Raw genomic sequence first — 9,377 nt, 5'->3', positions numbered from 1 at the left:
CACTCTTCCACCAAGACACTTGCAAGTTCCTAGACATTTCTGGGGGGAATGGCCCTTGCCCTCACCCTCCGATCCAACAGGTCTCAGACGTGCTCAATGGGATTGAGATCCGGGCTCTTCGCTGGCCAAACACTGACATTCTTGTCTTGCAGGAAATCACACACAGAACGAGCAGTATGGCTGGTGGCATTGTCATGCTGGAGGGTCATGTCAGGATGAGACTGAAGGAAGAGTACCACATGAGGGAGGAGGATGTCTTCCCTGTAACACAATGCAATGAGATTGTCTGCAATTGACAATAAGCTCAGTCCGATGATGCTGTGACACACCGCCCCAGACAATGATGGACCCTCCACCTCCAAATCGATCCTGCTCCAGAGTACAGGCCTCGGTGTAACTCTCATTTCTTCAACGATAAACACGAGTCTGACCATCACCTCTGATGAGACAAAACCGTGACTCGTCAGTGAAGAGCAGTTTTTGCCAGTTCTGTCTGGTCAGTTGTTGTTGCCGTCCTGTACCTGTCCTGCAATTGTGATTTTCGGATGTACCGATCCTGTGCAGGTGTTGTTACACGTGGTCTGCCACTGCGAGGACAATCAGCTGTCCTTCCTGTCTCTCTGTAGCGTTGTCTCACAGTACAGACATTGCAATTTATTGCCCTGGCCACATCTGCAGTCCTCATGCCTCCATGAAACATTCCTAAGGCACGTTCATGCAGATGAGCAGGACCCTGGGCATCTTTCTTTTGGTGTTTTTCAGTAGAGTCAGTAGAAAGGTCTCTTTAGTGTCCTAAGTTTTTATAACTGTGACATTAATTGCCTCCCGTCTGTAAGCTGTTACTGTCTTAACAACCGTTCCACAGGTGCATGTTCATTAATTGTTTATGGTTCATTGAACAAGCATGGAAAACTTTGTTTAAACCCTTTACAATAAAGATCTGTAAAGTGATTTGGATTTTTATACAATTATCTTTAAAATACAGTGTCCTGAAAAAGGGACGTTTATCAATGCTGAGGCAAGGCTTTCCAATGACCCCTAGATTGAGCTTCTACACCATTCATAGGCTGAGATATGCATGCAATCCAAAACTGACTGGATGTCTATGGTCTGGGTGCTTTTTCTTACCTTCCAGATCTGTATATTGTGATGGAAAGAGTTTTTCCCTTGCTGCCATCTAGTGGAATAAAATAAGATTTGGTTGCAGGGAGATAGAGCAAACAGAACCAGTATTACATGATTATACTGTAAGTATAGAACCAAAGATTGTTCATCATAAGATTTCAAACATATACAGTATTATTTAAGTATTGGTGATTATTATTATTATTTTTTTTTCAAATAAGGTAGGTTTCTGTAAAACGAGACCAGTTATTTTCAAATTAGTTCACTGTGTGCTTTGTAAGTTGAACTTTAAATGTGGGAGGGAAAAATTGCAGACGGCAGCCAAAACTGCACTAGACTTTACACACTGATCTTTAATCAAACACCGCCTTCACATTCATGCTTTTTCATTTAGAATACAAGACTGCTTAACATCCCTGTGATCTGTAAAGTGCAGTTTATTCCCATATCCACCACTGTCTCCACACTGACACCTCATAGAGACTGTCCTTGAGTGCAGGTCTCATACAGTTATTCACATGTGTGTCCTGCTGTAAGGTTCAGTCCCTCTGGAGCTGCACACTATCGAGTGTGCTGCTCAAGGACAAACTAGTGATAAAAGCAGATGTAATTCTGCAGTTGCTGGCTCTGAACCTGTGAAGACTTATCTCTACCTACTGACCCTTAAAATGTCTGTCTTTGGTGTAACCTAATGGAGGCTGATTTAGTCAAATACATTTTTTTAATTGAATAAAAACCAAATGAAGGGCATTTTTTAGGTTTTTACATTATAGTATAGTTACCTTTCAATTATGTAAACTAGCACATGCATTTAAAGCATGATTGAATAATTATCTTACTGTGGTTGTGATAGGGGCAAGCATGTTTTGCACTTATAAAGTGCTGCTTGGGAGATGAATAAATACATTGGCTTTTGGCTATTTTTCATTGTATTATGTTTTTATTGAACATTTTCCCAACACATTTACTCATATGAGCACTTGTTAGTGTGCACGCTATTTAAGGAGCAGAAACTGATCAAACAAAGCATGTAGATGAACCATTTCAAAGGACGATTCATAATTTAATGTCTTCGTATTTGTTGTTGATTATTTAGTTAAATGCTGCTGTTCACCACTAGGTTTTCAATTGACTTATTTACAGTACGTAATAATGTATCTGTTCAATGCAGATTATATATTTAAAAAAAAGATACAACTTCAATATACTTAAGGCCTATTGCACATTGAGTTGAAGCCACACTTTTAAATTAGTAGTTAATTAGACTACAAGCAAAGTACACTGAAAAAGAATGATTTTGTGGTGAAGTAAATATTGCGGAAAAGATTAAGTATTTTCTACTTTAAATAATCTAATTTAAACATGAACTTGAAATTGTTAAGTAAATTCTACATTTGGACTCAATTTAAATGTAAAAATAAATGCTCCTGCTAATAAGTAAATATTCTTTTTTAAGATTGCAATATTTATTTGGTAATCTGTGTAAATTTAACAAGTAAATAAATATTTAATTTTACAAAGCTGCTGTTCCCAGCATGCACCGGGCTTGAATTTATTTTACTTTAAGTTTATTTTAGTGCTGTCAGTCCCAGAGGCGGCGGCAGCCGATTTTGCCGGGGCTTCAGCCCCGAATGTTTTGAGTGTAGCCCCGAATGTATTTTGAAAAGTTGACTGACAAATATGAAACCGGACAATAGCCTATGTAAACCCCCGAAATCATAAGTTGCCTTGTTTCATTGTGCTTTGGCTTTGCACATACTGCATACAGCCTGTAAAAGTAGACATAGGCATTATCTAGCCTATAGAATAAGTTCCTTTGCTGTCGGTAGCCTATGGGTGACTCCGTTTCTTCCTCTCTGTTGAATATGCAGCAGGTAGGGGAGGAGCTGACATCAACTTACTTTACTTAGTGGCGAGTTAACAGCAGTTAGCAGGAAAGACAGCAAAAATGAAGCAAATGAGGCTACTAAAATTTCCGAAAGAAGTCAGTGGGTAAGAATTCGCATTTGTTTTTGTCCTTAAAGTCTAAAGATCATCATCTGGCTGGCTTTCACCCACAGTGGGCTAAACCTCAAGACGTCTGCTACTGACTGATATCACATGTTGTAACCTCTAGCCTACTCTAGTGGTTAGCGCATCTGCGTCTCACGCTAAAGACCGCGGCTCGAGTCCAGTTTGGAGCATAATTTTCTTGTTTATCAGGTGTTATTTTCTCTAAGGATAACCAATAAGCATTAGCATAAAATGTATGTGTGACTTGTTTTGTGATATTAGTTTGTTGTAAATATACACTTTGAGGGTAGCAAAGATGTGCCAGAATCAGGCATGGAAACTGGTATTAATTAGTCACTTTACTTTAGAGAAAGTTAAAAGTGAAACATTGTTTATCCCAGTGCTCCTAATGATCCTAATGAAAGGATTTTGATAGATGAACATTGAGAATTATATACAATTCGATGCCATAGTGTGTCAATGAACTTAGACTAAAGTCATTCATGTATTGATTTAATTTAGGATCTTATACATCATTTTGACTATTTATGTAAAAAATATAAATTATTTATTTACGCACTATAATATAACTCTTTTGTGATGACTTTATGGTAATGTACATGACAATTCAAGAATCATGATAGATCTTAGGGCAATCCCACTGATCTGCTCTTCCCAATACATTTTCTTCAATGGTATTGGTCTACAATTTGAAATATGTAGCACTTGATGAATTAGTTGTGTGAAGCTGATTTGCAATACGTTATGTGCTGTATCTGTTCTTTTGCATCACAGATGATTCAGGGAGGAGAGAGGATGAGTTAGTCGAGGATAGTACTAGAGTGGAAGATTTAGGAACTGTAGAAACAGGCCCAGCCAGAGCAAAACTCAAAGAATACCCTCTCACCAGATTTGAACTACAGAGAAGTGGTTGCTAGTATGAAAATAAAATTGTCTGGGCTAAGCCCCGGATGTCCTTCAATGCTGGAAACGCCTCAGTCCATTACATTGTTTAATCACGATTAATCACATATTTTTTGGCAATTAAACACAATTAATCACAGATTTAAAAAGTGCTGAAATTTGACTTTATATATACTTCTTTTTCAGTTAAAATATCTTATGGGGGGTTTAGTTCAAAGGTGATTCTCAAAAGTCAACTCAGCATTCATGCATAACAGCTGTTAAGATAATTTCAGGAACCAGTAGGTGAAGACATAACCAAAACTCATGACAGCTAAGTATTTGAGCATCAAATTTCTTCAAAAGCAGAGAAAACAAAAATCTCAAACGAGGAATGAAACTCAAACAGAAATGCATACTCGGGCTAGGTATAAACTCAGTCTTAGAGTTTTTTTCAGCAGTTTTGCAACGATGGATGAGCAACACACACACACACACACACACACACAAATACTGTTACTAAGTTCACTATGCACTTTAACGAAACACACACAAACAAACATGTCCATCAACAGTTGTGGGTGGGGCCTGTACAAAGTGACGTCACTTTGTACAGAATCTGCGAACGGCTTGTTCTGAGACAGTGCTTATGATTAATGGGGATTAAAAAAAAGGACTGGGTGGATTTTTATCATTATAGGGTGGTTGTGTATACACACACATTTATGTTCAAACACCATGTAAAAGTGAATTTTGCATAATAGGTCCCCTTTAACTAACTAGCCAGCTAACGTTAGCTCGCAACATAGCCTAGCTGCTTAACATACCTTTATCTTGCGTTTTTTTCTCTTCCTCGGTTTTCTTCTTTTTCCATTTCTCTGCACCAAGGGAATATGTCCTTTTTTATGTCATTGCTGTTTTGCTGTGTCTTCAATCAACTAACTGTCTGACTGTGCTTGCATATATATATATATATATATATATATATATATATATATATATATATATATAAAAACCAAACTGTCATTTTATATTCTCTTGGGGGCCCCCCGGTGGTTGCAGGATGGGGACAATGCTGAAAGGGTCGTTCCAAACGCAAGTTAGCCACTGAATCCGTTTACAGACGTCCTTCCTCAATTTCGTTAGTGAAGAACAGATGGTTATTTCAAGGTCTTTCAATCATTTTGTGATCACATGACCCTGCGTGGTGAAACTTGTGATAATTTATTTGAAATCATACCTTGAATTTCAAAACCATGAATAGTGTGCAGCAATGTCCTGCTTCCTTTAGAGTAGGACTCTACTCCCTGAATCAGGTGTAATGATGCTCACTTTCCAATGAAATTCCCCCCGAATTATGTTTCTGCATTGTTCTGCAACATATTTACATTCTGGCACCTCAAACTTTCAGTTGAATCATCTTTATAAACATTACTGCTCTCTAGTGGACAAAGTGTTCAATGAACTCCTGCCAAGATTATGATGATGAGAACCAGGGTGTGGAAAATATTCCTGGACCCTGAGGAATAACACAACTGAGTGCTTTCAATAACACTTTACAGGTTTAATTATAAATCTTTTCCTGCTACTGTACAAAAATGATTCATATTCTAACCAAATCTGGTTGCCATAAACTGACACAAGTTTACCTCTAAAACCTCTAAACACCAGACTCCAGAATGGAGCTGCTGAAATCATCTCAGGTTCCCTCTCACTTCACACTAGTATCTGGTTTTTCCTCAGAGGACCATCCATCTGCTGTAATGAGGAAGAGGGAAACAGGAGGATGTGTCCATATGAACAAATGTCTGTAAGCATTTTCACAACAACATGCAGCCTGTATGGAATGCCACATCCTCACAATGGCAACCTGAGATGCAGTGGAAATAGAGAAGAACCGGTGTGAACATCCAGGAAGGAAGTTGTGTTGATTAATTCATGAGTGTGTGCGGAGGGTTCAGGTGTACTGCAAATTCTTTTTTCTTTTTTAAATAAACGCAGAATAATGGCCAACATAGGCCATGAAACAAAGTCTTATTGCATGCAATCAATATACACTCACATTAGTTCATATTTGCTTCATGTTCCAGTTAATTTAGATGTTACTGCTTGAAGCAAATTTGGTAGGTTAAAATTTTTTCAGTGTGTGAATACAAAATCAGTGTTAGTGCATCTTAGAAATATATTCCTCAACTGGTGAAGGAAGTACACCCTCTGCTGGGCCTTTTTCAAAATTGAGTCTATGTGGGTCTCCCACAAGTCCTGTGAGATGGTAGTGCCCAGGAACCTGAATGACTCCACTGCTGCCACTGTACTGTTCAGAATGGGTCAGTGTTGGGGTGTTCCTCCTAAAGTCCACAATCATCTCCACTGTTTTGAGCATGTTCAGCTCCAGATTGTTTCGACTGCACCAGACAGATGTTCAACCTCCCTTCTGTCTGCAGTAGTGTCATCTGAAAACTTCAGGAGCTTGACAGAGGGGTTCTTGGCGTTGTAGTTGTTTGTATACAGGGAGAAGAGCAGTGGGGAGAGCACACATCGCTGGGGGGCACAGTGCTGATCGTACAGGTGCTAGAAGTGAATTTCCCCTGTCTCACTAACGGCTGCATTTCTGTCAGAAAGCTGGGGATCCACTGACAGACAGAGCTGGGAACAGAGAGCTGGTTTAATTTAGTCTGGAGAATATCCGGTTAACGAGTTGCATGGTTTCACTGTTTGAAAGTTTATTCACACCTTAAGCACTTTTCTACTCAAAATGTCCTGTTCTTAAAAAAGAACAAAAAAGATCTCATTGTGTTTTGTGCACCAAGGGTTTGAGGTCTGCATGCGTAACTCTGAATCTTGTATTTGATGCCAATAATGAATGTCAATGTTGTCTAAATGACATCTGGAATGCTTCAGCATGCCATTTGGTACATAAACCAAACGGAGTGGTGGTGGCGTAGTGGACTAAAGAACATAACTGGTAATCAGGAGGTTGCTGGTTCGATCCCCACAGTCACCACCATTGTGTCCTTGAGCAAGACACTTAACTCCAGGTTGCTCCGGAGGGATTGTCCTTGTAATAAATGCACTGTAAGTCACTTTGGATAAAAGCGTCTGCCAAATGCATAAATGTAAATAAACATGTTTATAAGGAAAATTCAGTATGTGAAATGTTTAAATCAATTTTCATTTATTTTTATTAATTTTTTATGTACCATGTACCAGATTTGATAGTAAAACGTTACTGTTTCAACTGAAATGTTCAAGTTAAAATTCACTCACTTTAATCAAGATTATATCTATGAAGTAGATTTTACTCTTTGTTTTTGTGTGCACGTTATGGCAAATAGTACATTTTAATGGTATAAAAACAAGTAAATGTTACTGTTAATTTTTGTCAGTGTATTTGAATTAGTTCGTTCATTAAATGCAAAATGTCTCATTAATCTAATGAATTCTTGTCACGGCAACTACACCTTTCTTATTCAGCAAATTATTAATTAGCAATGCAAGAAATTTCAATTTGTCATCTTTTTATTCTTTGCTTTTTAATCTTTGCCTTTGAATAATAGAACACCTTGCGAAGCAAAGATAAATGAACACTAGATTTAGACACACATAGACCTCAACATTCCACACACACAAACTTCAAAAAGTAAAAAGATGAGCTCTGAACTACACCAGTGATGACAACAGAAGCATGAATAAAATTAGCAAACAACAAATCAGCAGCATTATTTGTTCTGACTGTTAGTCTAGAGTGATTTTCTTTTCTTTCTTTTTTTGTAGATTCAAAGTAATTACATTTCTTCATATGTGACTCAAAAAGCCCTGTATGCTGGATAAAATGTAATTGCTTGTGTTACAGTGTGTGTTTTGTGTGGCCTCAGTATATATGTGCACACAAGTAGTGAATTCCTGCCAGTGGCTCGTGTCCTTGAGAAGATCCTCTGAGAGTCACAAGGAAATTTAGGAGCTGCGCAGGAACACTTTCCCTTTGTTGAATGTGTTGTTTGCTGATGACATGAATACATGCGGCACCAAGCTGAACGCCATATCCATACTGACACAAGACTGTTTCCTGTCATTGAGTGTGTGAGTGTGTGTGTGGACACTACGTGCAGATATACATGCACATCACAAGCCGCTTTGAAGAACAATGGCCAAATCAACTCACTTTATTTCTTTAAACAACACTAAAAGTTTGCCATTTCTAAATACTGATGGTATGACCCTTCCTTACATTTTCCATATACAAAAAGGCTTCCTTTTTCCAAGTTCTTTAAAGGAAAGTAAATACGAATGTAAAAAAAGGCTAACAGATCACAATCTAAGTTAAGTTAATGTTTTAACTGTCAACACAGCAGATAGAAGTAGGCCTACTTGTTAAATATATATATATATATTATATACAATTAAATAATACGTTAACATGTTTTGCATTACATCTTGATTGGGAATAAAGCTTGATTGCCCAAATCATCAAATACAATAAATACAACAAGGCTTATTTAGAATAAATAAGTGTCAATAAAACATATTGTAGGTTATAGTGAAAGAGAAAACTAAATAAATTATTATGTGCAGTGATGAATGGATGGATGGATGGATGGATGGATAGACAGACAGACAGACATACCGATGATAGATAGACAGACAGATGGGCGGGCAGGGGGGGGGGTGGTAGGTAGATAGATAGATAGATAGATAGATAGATAGATAGATAGATAGATAGATAGATAGATAGATAGATATCTGTGGGATCCATCCTAAATCCAAGGTTCAGACAATGGCATATGAAGTATCCCATGTCTTATGGTTGGAGTTGGCATCAGTTCATCCTCTGAAGTCCATCATAATAGACTGAAGTGATGTTTGGCTGGCACCAGCTGCATTTAGTCATCATCATTCAGCGACATGTAGCAGTGGAGTACAACACGAAGCAGGAATGGTGCTGGATACAGCCGGTTCTGGTGACCTCAGGATACGAATCCTGAGGTTGAGACAGGGAAACAAATGATATAATATTAGCACAGAGTTATAGATCATGATCACTGTTTCTGGTTTCGGCAGACCTAACTAAAACAGCCTAATTGTGAGTTGATGGATAAATTAGTTGTATGTCTGGATAAATAGAGGAGTCTTTAGTCTAGACTTAAACTGAGGGAGTGTGTCTGAGTCCCGAACAGCGTTAGGGAGACCATTCCATAGTTTAGGGTTAGACAAATATGAAAAGGATCTACCTCCTTTTGTGGATTTTGATATTCTAGAAACTATTAACAGGTCAGAATTTTGTGATCGTAATGAACGTGATGGAATATAGCGTGACAGAAGATCACTTAAGTACTGCGGAGCTAGACCATTCAAAACTT

The sequence above is a fragment of the Xyrauchen texanus genome, chromosome 3 (genome assembly GCF_025860055.1).
Source record: "Xyrauchen texanus isolate HMW12.3.18 chromosome 3, RBS_HiC_50CHRs, whole genome shotgun sequence".
NCBI lineage: Eukaryota > Metazoa > Chordata > Actinopteri > Cypriniformes > Catostomidae > Xyrauchen > Xyrauchen texanus.
This window is presented reverse-complemented; position numbering follows the sequence as displayed.